The 14,960-nt window shown below is 43.5% G+C and overlaps 1 protein-coding gene across 3 annotated transcripts in view; it reads left to right on the top strand.

The window, feature by feature from the left end:
* The window catches only part of LOC143324563 (growth factor receptor-bound protein 10-like), a 65,153-nt gene that overhangs the window by 31,691 nt on the left and 18,502 nt on the right, over positions 1 to 14,960 (top strand). The gene's annotated exons all lie outside the window — the stretch shown is intronic.

The following is a 14,960-nucleotide window of genomic DNA, read 5'->3' as shown; positions in this document are numbered from 1 at the left end:
TAAATCAGCTGTGTGTAGTGGTCAGCTGTGTCGGACATAAGCCTTTAGGAATTTTCCCTGCTGTACATCTGCCCCGTGTTTTGCTCATCTGAGGCGCGCTGATTGCTTGCATGTGATAGCGCTGTTGCCGTACAGTGCAGAAGAGAGGGTTTGTGGCTTTGTTTGAGGGGAAAAAAGAATGAGGTGAAGAGAGGAGGAGCAGAAACGTGCATGTGGTGTGTGTGTGTGTGTGTGTGAGTGTGTGAGTGTAAGCCTGTTTGCATTTGTGTGTTCATTTGTTGACAGAGATTTAGAGACTGGTCTATCTATTCCTGGAAGTCAGAGTCCCTTCAACATCACTTTTAATGATCTTCACATGGGGCCAGCCAGCACTGGTTACAGTAACATACCAGTTTACAGTAATGTGAGGGCGGACTATTTCTCATAAATACTGTTCTGGTCATGGCTCTTATGGTACGAGATCATACGCTGCAGTTCCAGTTAAGTCATTTCTTGCCAGCATGAGTTTCTTTGCTTTGTTGTCATCTCGGCTCATAAATCAGTCAATCAATGATGAATTGATGGACCTGTGGCAACCAGTAAATGCTTTAAAAGTTGGGAAGTTGGCGCTTTGAATTACCATCTGTGACATAAATAAAGTCCTAAATATTTAATGTTGGCCGGAGCCTTGAAAGGTTAAATTTCATTCTAGACTCCACGAGTGGGAAAGTTGTTTCTTTCTCTGTGGGAATGTCGTAGGATTGAATTACAAGCTGCGGCATAAATTCAACACTGCATAGTAAATCTTAGTTCATACGGTAAATAGGTCAAAGATTAATGTCTCACTGAGTGGTTATGAGTTTTGCATTGAATTACTAGCTGTGACATAACTTTGGCGCTGTACAAGTGAACCAAGCGTGTCTGGTAAATATTCAGAAACCAATTTATTAGACTGGGAGACCTACACGGGACGGGAAGGTTGTTGGTTTTTGAATTCCCAGACGGCCCGTTAAGAGCGCACTATAGACCGGGAAGTGCAGCGGGGCGCTGGAGGAGGTGCAGGGGAGTCGGAGATTAGCGGCAGAGGTAAATTATTTCTGCGGTCACACAGTCTTCAGACGATAAAATATCTGCAGTGGTGCTCAGAGATCAGTAAAAATGGATGCAGGTTTGACCAATTTTGCTTTTTTGAGGCTTTCAACTTTATTTGGAGCTACTAGATCTGCCTTTGACAGCGATTACAGTGAACCCACATCACAGAAGTCCTGTTTCCAATTTTCAGTCGGTGCCAAGACCTTTTAAGTGCAGGAATTAATGTTTTTTTTTTGGTCTTAAAACCAAAATGTGTGCACACGCTCAAACCTCACAAACAATGCTCATATCTCCTCTCACGAGTGTAATTAAAAAACATTTCGGGTTTGTTTTTGGTCATACGGAGAAGACCTTGAAATGATTGTAAAGTTGTTGTGGAGTGAACCCTTACTCCATTTTTCAGTTGTGCGCAGTGCTCGTTTCATAATGACATGTTTGTTTGTGTAACATCAGGTTGTTTTGACCCATTTTTTATGAAGTTCAGTTACAATAACTATATTAGAAAATAGTCTAAAAAAGCAGTTTTACATCATGTGTTGAAACATTGTGGCACATCCGCTCACAGTGCATTGAATCTAAACATGGCTGTGTAGGTAAACAGTGACTAGATATAGGAAAAGCAAAGTTTTTATTGGTTTTGTTTGCACCACACTTATGCAATGAAGAAACAATGCTGAGACAGAGATGTGGAAAATTGAATTCCTTTTGTGTGTTTACTGGGCGCACACTGAGCGCACGCTTGTGTAAACTTGTGTGAGTGTGCTGTGCATCCATCCATGCATATATGGGTGTATTTGTTTTTTAGGTTCATGTGTGTTTGCGCTCACGTCTGCCTGTTTGTCTTTGTGAGTTCTGTAAACTATTTACAGCATTGGCAGTGTCTATCCATTGTTGATGGCAATGGAAAGTATGTCTCATTGTGGTTGTTCTTCAGTGGAAATTCAATTCAGCACCTTTCCACTGAAAAAAAAAAGAAAAAAAGAAACAAAACCAAACCCCTCCTGCAGAGCCATCCCATCACACACATGTGCTTTTGGGGTCCAGCTCCGGGGGCATGTGGAGCAGTGGTAACACTGCTTCCTTGCAAACACATATTCCTCCCTTGAGTGGTTCAGATCAGTGGAGGAGTGGGTGATCTGTTTAGGGTTTTACAAGTGGGATAGCAAGCAGGTAAATTATTGCTCCCAGCCCACTCGCCAAGACCTCTAACCATAATCATTTCAACCATATGTGCTCCGTTTTGTGCCATTTTTTTTTCTTTCTGTCTTTATCTCTCATCGTCAGTCTGTCTCGATCTACCCCTCTCCCTGCCCTCCAAACATCCAGGCCAGTGAGCCAGCCTGCTGGTGAGAAGTTTCTCTGTTTAGTTTACTGAATTTTCCAACCTCCGGGCACTTTCTGACAGACTCTCATACTCGTGTCCCTCTGTTCCTCCTTACCTCACTCCTTGGCCTCTGTGCAGGAGGCATGAGGACGCAGCGCTGGCCTGTCAGGAATCACTGGGCAAGCTGTTTGACATGGCCATATGATTCCCAATTACCTCACTTTCCTCCACTCTCCTCTCCCTCCTGTCTTTCTCCATTTCTCCACTCCTGGGTCTCCTCTACCAAGCATGTCTTTATAACTGTGCATTCTTGAAGGGGAAACTCTGAAATAGAGGCGCAGTTTGTTCATTAAATCATTAGAATTAAAGTGCACTGCTGAAGTAATACACTGCCCAGGTGATGCTGCCGAGGTATTCTGACGTTTACAGCCGGTGTGTGCCAAAACATGTTGTTCTGAAGTGTAGCATCAATGAAGCATACGAGGCTAAATCTGAATGAATGCATTTGGTTTGGGAGCTACAGGATGATTAATCAAAGGAGGGAGCTGCCAGCTATGAGCAATAGCAGCAGTCCGGTGTGGTATGTGTGAAAATGTGCACAGATGGGCACATATACTTGACTTCCTGTGCTTGCTGAGGATTGCTGAAAACATAATCTGGGTTTTATGGTATTCTAAAGCTCCATGCATCTTTCTATATACAGCCAACTGACCCAAAGCAGGTATTACAACCACACTACACTTAAGAAAATACTCGGAGCTTGGCCCGTGTAATCCATGCCGTGCAATGGAAAAACCTATAAGAAGCCTTGAATGCAAGGCAGTTAGCTGCTATATCCATTAATTTTCCCAGTCCAGGTTCTTGACAATCTGTCCTCAGTAGTGCAATAGAAAGTGCTGTTATGTGCAGACTTGGACACCATGTTCTCATAGCTGCCCCAGTCTAGTTCTAGTGTGGGAACACTGATTTGATCACTGGGTTGCCAGATTTTGCTGGATTTACTGTACTTGGACTGGATGTCCTGTAGCTCCCTGTGCTCTATGGTATGGCAGGATCCCCACGCCCTGTCTCTGCTGCTCTAGTCTGTGTTTCATTATCTTTTTATTGGTCTGTCTATCTCTGTGTGTCTTGGACTGCATGTCAGTGTTTATCTCTCTGTCTGTCAGACGGGTTCCTCTGTCATCCCTCCACCCTTTTGTCCTTTCCTCCAAACTTTGAGTCAGAATTCCTGTCGGGCTCAGGCTGGCAGGAGTGCTGTGCAGTGTGTCCTGAAACAATTTAGCTCACTAGATGAAGAGTTATTCACACATGATGAAGTAAGAGGCCTAAAATAGTGCCTGGTGCCAGACAAGCAGTGGAGGTTGGGTTGGCATGAATAATCTTAGCAAATGGGCTGTTGGTGCAAATAGCGCTGCTGCTTTCTATATCATGCAAGTTAAAGCAAACGTACAAGCAATCTGTCCAGCATCTGTTCATGCTTTCTAGCATTAGCAAAAAAGCGATTATTATTATTATTGCTATTATTTTTCAATTGGAGACGGTGAAGTACAGTATGTAAAAATGTTCACTGGCATTCAAATACTGCATCTGTTTACGTCATCTGTTTTACAGCAACAACATTTTGAGAGTGAATACGTAGCCAGGTATGTAAAATGTTCGGGGGTTATTCAAATGCTGCCCCTATTTATATTTTCCGCCAGTAGCATTTGAGAGTGAATGCAGCAAAAGCATTTAAGAAGTTCAGAGTTATGTAAATATTCTGCCTATTTATAGTCTTACATTTAGAGATGGAACCTAGATGTGATTACATGCAGCACATAATCAGGATGTGAAGTTTACTAAAATACACACAGGAGCATTTTGTACAGAAACATGTAGAAAACTAATGCTGCATATTGGCAGTCATTTATGTATTGCTTCCATCAATCAATAGTAAAAATGAATCTATATGTGCTGCACATTGAATCACATAATATAAATATGATGTGTTTACATGCTGACACACATTGTTACAGGAACAGCTGTCATTCATTCTTGGCATCATGTTCTGTATGTTTATTGTGCTCAGCAGGTGAGAGTACTTGCTTTCTTTCGTATCCTTTTCTGTCTGCTTCTCGGAATCTGCTACGGCAGCCTCAGTGTCCCTGAAGGGATCGTTAACATTTGCTCTAATGACGGTGATGCTGATCACTTTTCCTCACCTCTTTCTCTCTCTGTCTGCATGACTTTGCCTCGAGTTGAGTCAGCCAGACTTCAAAGCTGTGACACCTACTTATCAAAAAAGCATTTTGTGAATCCTGCCAGTATCAAGTGCACTGCGCTGAATTAGAATTTGAATGATGAGCTCATGATATTAGCAGCCTCCATATCAGCTTTGAGAGATCATGTGACCTGTTTTAAATGAGTCTCGCTTTAAGATCATTAGGCTTGTGTAAGACTAAAAATGTCATAAATCCAGTCTAATAAGCAGCACTATAGGCTTTTATTCAATTATTCACAGAAAGAAGTAACAAGGAAGGTATTATGCAGTGATGAGATAGACAGCATACTGTCTCCCTTTGCACCTCAGCATCGTGCAAGCTGCTGAAAAAGACTCTAAAATATCATCATTACTTCTGATGTGCTGCAGAATATGAACGTTGTGCACACTCACTCTTAATGCTAGTCAGCCCCAGCATCTGAAAGAAATCTGTAAAGCAATAAGTAGCCAAAATGTTCAACATAGTCTCAGTCTACGTATGCTTGTGCATGGAAAAGGTGAGGAATTGAGTAGTTGGCATGATCAGCCCGACCTGCTAATGCTAAACAAACCCACAGAGACCAAAGCTGTCTTCACACAAAATGTAAAAGTTCATTTTAAACCTGCAGTGACACTGACACACTGACATGTTGTCCCCAGAGCAAAGAGCTCTTCAGCTGCAAAATCTAGATGCTAACTTTGCTGTTTGGTGTTGTGTAGGCAGTGCACAGCAGGTTTTTGGAACATTTTTTGCTGCAAACAGCTACCTGCTGCGACTGAAAACCCCACTGATGAGCCAGAACAGTGAATTTGCCCGTCATAAAACCAAAACAATGAGCTGAAAGAAGCTAAGGTGCCTGCAGAGCTGAGGGTCACTGCAGAGTTTGGTGATTATTAATTTCCAAGTGATGTCTGAAAAATATAACCCTGAGCATCTCTGTATCAGATTTCCACTGAAAGAAAACAGTTTTACACACTTAAATGCTAATTGCTAAAATGTTAAACCAGAAACACCCGGTACATAAATGATGGGCATCGATCCATTCCCGCTCTCGCTCTCTTAGTGCTGAAGCATGGCATTCCTTGGCTGCCTCCTTCCTCAGTGTTGGAAATACTCCGGGTCAAAGGGCAGATTTTTCCACTGTAAACGGAAAAGCAGAATGGAATGCTGTCGATGCCCAAACCGTTGGCCTCAATGTGTGGGAACGTCTGTGGGCGCGTGCGTGGGTGTGTGTGTTTAAAAGTAAGTGTGTTTTTTTTCTTTTTTGCTCAGCTTTTTGTGTGTGTGTGTGTGTATGTGCGTCGTCCTAATGTATGTATGTTTGTCTTTACAAGCAGGGGATACTTACGTGTGTGCATCTGTGAGATGTTTATGTGTGTGTGCGCGTTCTGCTTCTCATTGTAGCGCTGATGTGTTCTGCAGGCCGCACTGTGCGGAGATCAAAGGTGACACAGCGCCAGAAATCTGCTGGCTCACTCTTCCAGCAGCCAGCTTGATTTTTAAATGGATCTTAAAGTGAAATATGGAACACACACACACACACACACACACACACACACACACACGGACACACGGACACTTGTTGTCTTGTGCAGTCCCTGGCTAGTCATGTTTGTGGTGTGCGTCTGCGTGTGTGCATGTGTAAGATTTGGATTGTTTGTATCCTTGTGATTATTTAATGCGCTCAAACTGGATGTTTTACTGAGCATGTGCGTGCGGCCCTGTGTGTATATGTGATGCATCCCTGCCTGCTGGCTTCATTATTCCTAACATTACGTCTAGTCTCCGAGCCCAAGGCACACACACACACACACACACACACACACGCACATGCACACAACTCTCTGTCACACACACACTTGCATGTTATCTGATGCTCTCTGTCACTGAGGTAAAGAGAACATGCAGGCGGTACAGTAACCCTGTGTGAGCATACATGTCCCTGCTCTCTTTCTCGAGCAGACGCGCACACACACCAACATATATGAAACATCATGAGGGGCTGAGTGGATTTGCAGCCTTCAGTGCTGTGAAATACAAATTGTTTGGCTGCTGTAGAACAAATACTACCTGGAGGAGTGACAGGAGGGCTGCGGTCGAATCTGGAACACGTCATGTGTCAGGGCCGTATTTATTCCCTGCTGCTAAATGGAAACATGCCTCGACCTGCTGCTGCCACACTGCCCCCCCTCACACACGTACACACACTGACACACACACACACAGAGGTGTTAAATAATAAGATAGGATGGAATGATTAGTCTGAGAAATGGCTCAGTTTAAATAAATAGGACTTAAAAATGGGCACCGGACAAAGCCACTTGGGAATAGATCAACACATGGCTCGTGTGTAAATATCATTGTGGTTCTGCGAAATTTTGGTTGTGCATTAGTATATTACCAATTACCAAGGGCATTGACCAAAATCAAGACTGTCCCAGAGGAACTTATTTTGTGGCTGGCTCTTGGAGAAGTGTCCCACTTATGTAAATTGTTAGACACAAACTGTTGGTTTAAAATTATCCTTTTGCATGCTAAATTAAATTACATGCTTCCAGTAAAAATAGGTCAGTGTCACTGCAACCATTAAGCCAGCTGCAGCTAAACTTCCACTGCCTACACTGTGGCAGAGCGCTGCATGTGATGAACACCACATGATAGCCCAGAGCCAATTAAAAAGCAGCAGTGTATACACATAAAGTCGAAAATAAATTCCAGCTGGAGTCATTGTGCATACAAACATACACTGCCACTGCTGAAATACTCAACAGTCGATCTCCAGCAGGCATGCGAAGGTGACTTTAGCTCGGCTGCTACATAATTAAAACACTGAGGAAGAGCGGAGACGGTGGAAAGACGTACTGGAACACAAAATAATATTTACTGCTAAACATGATGCTGCAAAAAGCTGTGTAACAATATTTAAAAAACATAATCACTGCATTGTTGGCTAGTTTAGAGAGAGTGTATTTGAGTTTAGTGACGCTTTGACCAGGTGAGCCGCTAACAAACTGTGTTTAATGATGCTTTTACAAAGAGTTCCTGAGCTCATGTACTAACATCCTTCACACAATCATGTGTTCACAAAGTGGTGAACCTCGCTCCATCCTTGCTTGTGAATGACTGAGCCTTTCCAGGATGCCCCTTTTACACCTAACACAGCGTCCTAACTTTTTTTTCTTCTGATCTCAAACTGTGCATTTTGCCTGCGTGGAAACAGCAATTTCCACTTTGTTTTGGAGAATTATCTTCTTGAAGCTCACAGTAAACCGAGCAAGAGCAGGTAGAGTCCCAGAGTAGCTCAGTAAATCAATCAATAAAGCAGTACCAGCCGTGAGGCAGATGTAGCAGATATGAATGTACATTACGTCCCTTCTAGCCCAGCGTCAAATGACCACAGTTCATTTTTTAGTGATAGATTAACGAGGGAATCCCATTCAGAGCATTTTAAAATGTACATCAAGGTAATGGTCGGGAACCACAAGCCTTAAATATTAATAAATAGTTAATAATTAATTCTCTGCTACATTTCTGCGTTGAGTTTATCTAAATAAATGTCTTTCCAGGGGAACTTGACAGGACCACCCAGGCACCGCCGGTGATGCACCTCCAGCAGTCCATCCCTCACTCCCTGTCCCAGAAGGCAGGCAGTGTAAGATTAGAAGCCACAACTTTCACCCAGCTAATCACCCAAGATCCCATTTCTCCTTCAGCTAATGGGAATCCCTGATAGCGTTCGCTCTCCCCTCGTCCCTCCGTCCATATTTTAGATCGTCAGAGACAATCAGACGATGTGAATCAATACTGATGTAAGACATCTTTACTCATTAGATACAGTTTAAGGTTTAGTCTGACAAAGTTTGTATGAGAGCTTTTTTTAGCACACGATGTTTGAGTGTGTATTTTTGGTGTATTCGCATGCACATGCATGTGCCCATACATATGTGAATACAGGTGGACACACATGTCTGTGTGTTGTGTCCATGTGTGTCCCAAAGAGAGCAATGAGTTGCTGCCTGTAGGCATTTCATCTGGCCAAAGCTGAACAGAGCTGTTGGACTCATGTAGGTCATGGAGACTGCATCTCTCTCTCTCTCTCTCTCTCTCTCTCTCTCTCTCTCTCTCTCTCTCTCTCTCTCTCTCAGGGAAAGTAGGACAGCTCAGATTTCTGAGCCACTGCTGTGAAACAGCAGAAAAGGAGGGAAAGAGGAATAAGCTGAAGGAGAATAGAAAATTAGAAATTGAAAAGCTGCTAAAAACAGTGATCATGTGATTTATTAGTGTTCTAAAAGTTTTGAAAAAGGTTGTTATTACTTTTTTTTAGGATTATTTGTTGCTGTACTGCTCATCTGGCATGTGCCACAGGAAACAGTTTATTATCTGCTTAACTGTGAATATGTTAATTCTGTTTGACTTCTGTACTATTTATGCAACACATTCATCAGATTACATCATAAATCAGCTATTGTTGGACAGCAAGTTCAGGAGACGGCTGCGGATAAAAAGCTGAGTCAGAAGTTGATACAGAAAAGGAACAAATACTCAGTGTCTCCTCTTATTTGAATTGTCACAAAACATAAAGGCAGACTTAAAGAAGATGGACAGGACACTGAACAGAGAAAACACAGAGAATGAAAGTGATATTATTAATGTAGCCACGGCCTTCAGTGATCATTTTCTGTTATCAAAGAACAAGTCTGATTGTTTGAAGGCCCTTCAGAGGAATTTGTAGACAAAGGGCTGCCACTGGGATTTGTACCGGTGGAGAGAATGAGAGAGTGTGACAGACAGAAGACACTGTGATCTTGGCATCTCCAGAGAAATCTCTCTGGTATTGGGGACAGCTTGTACAGAACTGTAGCACAAACTGTGATTCCTCTTAATGGGAAATGATTGTTTGTAGTCGCCTGTGATGCCAGTGGCCCTCTTTTCACTCATGGGACACTGCGACCTGTGGATATGTCCCCTCCATACTGTCATAATTCTTTCTCTGTCTTTGGTATTCAGTGTCTTTTTTTATAGCTTCATGATCGTTCAGTCACAGATTTATCACAACTAGTTACTTGTGAGAACAGTGATTTTCTGCTGTTCACACCAACAACAATCTGAAGGTTTCATCAGCTGTATGAAATGGAAATATGAGGAATAGAGTCTCTCATGTAGGTCTGAATGTATCCGGAGGCCACCGTGCAGCAACGCCACCGCTTGCCATACAACTAGGGAACCATTTCCAGTAGATTGCCAAAATCATGCCAGTGATGTCATCCTTTGTTTGCCCAATCACAATCCCCTGCCCCATCCTTCTGCCCTCCTGCTGAAATTGGACAATGGCTCCAAATCAGCAGTGGTCTGAAAGGACATTCGCTGCCTGGGGTGTGCTGGCAATCCGCCCTGGTGCACAATTAAGCATCCGCTCCCACTTTTACTCCTGTTGGTAAAATATTTGGCTCCATGCGGGGTGTTACTCAGCAGGTAGTCCCAGTAAATAGGGGAGAGACTGTTCTTGCATCATCATAACCCTGCTTAGACGGCCTTTAAGAAGTGCTGTAATAAGATGAATTCAAATTCAAATCGAACATGACTAAATCACTCCATGTGTGATGAAACTGTTCTGAGTAAACGGATAAGATCAGGACATTATGGTCACCAGAAGTATTGGTACAAGTCCTTCTGAGATAAGGAGACTCATGAGACATCCAAGTAAAAATGAGCCTATGCAATAGTTTTCTGCTTCATTTTGTTTTTTTTTAACAGCATATTAGCTTGTCAATGCACAGCAGCACAGACAAGGAAAATGCACAGATGTGCCTTGTCAGTTTGTCTGATATCGCCATGTTGGTGTTGGTCCTTCAACACTGTGATTCGTGTTGCTCCAGCACCATTGTCCTAACTCACCAAGAAGCGATAAAGCACAGGGAGCAGTTCATGGTAGGTGAGTGGGTCCATCACAGAACTTTTTCCCTGACTCACAAAGCTTTGGCATCAAAACAGTGTGATTGGTCAGTTGCAATGATGGTGCTGGAGCAGCATAATTATGATGTTGTAGGAACAACACCAACACGGCAACATCAGATCCTGCTGTTTCGTCTGTGCCCTCTTCAGTGGAACTAACCTGGAAAAATAAATGTCAAAGCACTTTCTGATACAGTCTCTTTTTGCAGTTGCTGGACTTTGACATTAGTTACACACACTTTTTGTCTTCGGGCCCAAAATGTTTTCCTCTCCAAGAACCAGAATTAGATTTAACCAAAAATAGACATTTTGCCTGACCTCTAACTTTTGATTCCTAATGAAGTCCGGCCTAAATTTGTGCTGCCTGACCTGCATTGCTAATTAAATTCAACCCGGCTCAGCTCCAGAATCTTCCAACCTTCCACTTTGTGAGCCTGAGTGGGTGTTGAGACTCCATTATTCACAGACAGAGCAGGCTCTGTGGGCCAACTAACTACCTGATATACAGTGTATGGTCTGATGCATGGCTGCACAGTGGCAGAGATTCCACTGTACATGACTCTGTATTGTTAATGTGCACTGAGAGTCTTTTCCTCCTACGTTTCTCTCCATACCATCCCTCTCTCTCTCTCTCGTTCCTCCTCCTTTTTCTCTCTTCCCTCCCTCTGTCCCCTGCCCACTAAATCCCTTTCTGCCTTCCTTTGCTTCACTGAGCCCAGATAGGCCTCTATGTCTTGGGTCTTAATTTGACACGGTAATTGGATGACAAGGGACAGTTCACCGTCCCTTCCTCATGAGTCAGCAGAGTTTTCTTGGCTAGTGCCTCACACCACTGCTGACTACAGGCGCTGAGCGGGGTACGGCCAATTGTCCCAGGCGCATTCAGGTTTTTGTGTCTCCATCTCATCTTCCGGACGTTAGTTTGCAGAGGCGGCCCAGACCACACACGCAGCACCACATTACAGTTAGAGGGGCTTTATAGAGCATTCTTGTTAATGGGAATATGACGCTGGGGTGGGCTGCCTGAGCCAAATCTGCTCATCAATGGCCACAGTTCTTTTTTGGCAGCATGGATCAGGTTTTTGCGAGGCAGTGGCAGAGCAGATATAGCTAAATGTGGACGATGGAGGGGTTGTCTTGACAAGACCTGCTAAAAACCAGCATCTTGTAAGTTTGTATATAGAAGACTGGTGCAGTAAAGCTGTGAAGTCTTGATAATTCTACACTTGAGTTTACTGAAAATGAAGTTATCTAAAAGAAATGTTTTATGTAGATTTTCTGTCGTTCGCTCGCTTGCTTGCTCATACAGAGTAGTTTCATGTAATATTGTCATAAACAAATCTAAAAACTGCCACCAACCTTATCAGACCTCTTCGCTTTCATCGGCGTCTCCTCCCAATCTCTTTCAAATCATTGTTTTGTGACTAACACCCAATGAATGGGTCATAAGTATTCTGGAGTGGACTGTATGAGCTTTGAGGAGTGAATCATTTTTGCTCCAGATATTAATTGTGCAAGCCACTGCCAACAAGAATAGAAAGATTAAGGTCAGTTTAAGGGCTGTGGTTAAGGTTAGGGTGTGTCATGATTGCACATGGCCAACAGGCTCACCCCAGGACAACTAAATCCCTGCACATATTAACTGGAAAGGATTCGCTTTTCGCATCGATATATCAGGGAGAGTTGACATGGGAGCTGACATCAGTGTTGAATTTACATATGAATAAATGGCGTGACAAGAAAGTGTCTAAAAAAATGAGGTTTCTGCCAGTAACTGTGATTAGCATTTTATCATGATGCTTGGTCTTGGCTGGGACTTTCCTCTCCCTGGCACAGCTGTTTCCCAGGTTCACTCCTGCCTCACTACATTGCCCTCATGTAATGGATCCTTATGAGTGGCCAGGCTTGTATGCCTAATGGCTAATAGTCTTTTTGGAGTTCTAGTCTGCCACAGTAACTCCAATCTGATGTAATGGCTTGTAATGTGTACGTAATACCACTGGAGCTATTTATAGACCAGCAGCTAATTCTCAGGGAGGTAGATGCGTGTGAGCTGCTGGGCGTGCACACACACGCTTGGGTACATACTTTTGTTTTTACAAAGCGTGTTCAAATACAGTGCAGTTTATCTTCTCTTTGTCTGTTTGTGTCTGTCTGGTTTCTGTTTGCGTGTGTGCGTGTGTGTGCGTGTGTGTGTGTGTGCATGTGTGTGTGTGTGTGCAGGTATGTCCCAGTGCATGCAGAAACCCTAATATGTGCAACATGTATGTGCTTAGCATGCATAGCACAAGTGCATCTGTGTGTATATCCCAGGATGTGTAGGCGTAAGTGAGCACATCTGGGTGCCTGTGTGTCTGATGAATGTGTGCGTGTGTGTGTGTGTGTGCGTGTGTGCGTGTGTGCGTGTGTGTGTGTGTGTGTGTGTGTGTGTGTGTGTGTGTGTGTGTGTGTGTGTTGCCTGAAGCTCTCAGTCTCTCCCTGGGGGATTACATCACAGGGCATTTATCAGACCTGAGTCATCAGAGAGGTTGAGAGGCTCTGCTCTGCTCCTCCGTCTAAATGAGGACACAGTTAAAAGCATTAGAACATAACGAGTAATCTATTTCTTCTCTCTCTCACTCTCACTCTCACCTATGCCTGCCTCCTTTTTTGCCCACACGTCTATTCTTTGCCTTGAACAAGAAGCCCAAGAAGTAGAGTAGGTCAGTTGAAATGTGTCACTCCGCTGTCACCTCCGTCTGCTTTCTCATTCCTTCCACTCATGAGGCAGTCTAATGGTATTGCCACACTGCAAGATAAGATTTCCACATCTCCCGCCCAGATTATTCACATTTGGTCACTTGATTTGTTCATGAAGGCAGCCTATTACGGACCGGGAGTATGGAGCGTGGTGTCAGTTCAGGTCAAGCTTTGAAGTCATGCACACTCTCAGCTGATCGGTATCATCTGACTGTTAAAATCACCAGTCACAGTCAGAGATGAGGTGGTCTTTACAATGTGACACGGAAAGGCTTTTCTTCCTTGGCATTAAGTTCATACAGTATATACTCACATGCTGACTTGATGTGCTGTGTTGTGGAATTTTTGTCCTGTTGTTAAAAAAAAAAAAAGATCCTAAATTTAAGGAACATGAACCCGCGTTTGACCTCTGTGTGCAAAGATCTGATTATCCCTGTTCACATAAGTCCAGGTTGAAAACTATAACTCCAGACTAAACCATGTAATTAAAAAGGACTTAGCTTAATGCTGTGTATCAAATAGGATTGCAGTGTTTGCAGCGTTGTGTCGTGCACTGCAGATTGGACATGGCAGACAGTGGGGATAATTCTTTCCATATTTATTTTTATACTTACATAATGTGTACTTATCCTCGATTAATTCCCAGTTTCTTCAAATCTGGATAGCTCTTCCTGCACTTTGCCATCTTTGTCCCTGCTCCAGTGGCGTTCAGTACGAGGGCACAATGTGACTGAGGGTTCATCCCTTAACCAATAAGAGTTGCTATTCCAGTCACAAGATCACCAGTTCAGTGGAGTGCACAACCGAGCTAGAAGTGCCGCCACTATGCATGAACTTCTGCAGCGTTTGGCGAGTGTGTTTAACCTTACGGCACCTTTGCACCAGCAACACTGATAGGCTGACATACTAACAATGACTGTTTGGTGTCTGCCTTATGAAATGGCATTAAATGTGGTTAATAACACACCTTGTTCATGAGTTGAGTAAACCTTCAGGGTTGAAGCTTGACTTTGGACTGACAAACACTTGGATTATGCTAATCCTGTCGTTCTTATGTTGAATAGAAACCCAAGGAACACCTTCCATATCAAAGTCAGGCCAGGTCAGATAAGACATGTTGACTTATTTGTCCCAGTTGCAAACTTGAGGTTTTCCTGGTTGGTTGTTCTTGTGTGAAAGGACTGACAGATGGGATTATCATTCCTGTCTTCTAAACATCCCAACCGTGGCAAAATGTGCATCATATCTACCAAAATTTGCAACCAGTTTCTGTTCATTCTTTGTCAGAAGGTTTGAACGTAATGTCCTGATGAACCAACTCTAATGATTACAGCCGTGTACAAACCTGGATTGCAGCTTGCGGGACGTGTGCACCCTTCTCGGGGCTTTCCCCTCTGGCTTACTAACTGTGACGTAGAGGAGGGTGTGTGTCTTGGTCTGTTTGAGTGTTTGGGTGTAGTGGCAGGGAGGGGGTGGGTGGGAGAGACAGCTGTGCTGGCTAGATATGTAGTTAACAGTAAGAGGCATTCATGCTACACATTCTGCTGCAGTGTGTCACCAGACAGTCTCTCTCGCTCTCTCACTTCCCTCTGCTTCCCACTCCTTTTCCCTTCACTTCTCACGTCTGTCTGTGT

The sequence above is a fragment of the Chaetodon auriga genome, chromosome 8 (genome assembly GCF_051107435.1).
Source record: "Chaetodon auriga isolate fChaAug3 chromosome 8, fChaAug3.hap1, whole genome shotgun sequence".
Classification (NCBI taxonomy): domain Eukaryota; kingdom Metazoa; phylum Chordata; class Actinopteri; order Chaetodontiformes; family Chaetodontidae; genus Chaetodon; species Chaetodon auriga.
This window is presented reverse-complemented; position numbering and strand designations above follow the sequence as displayed.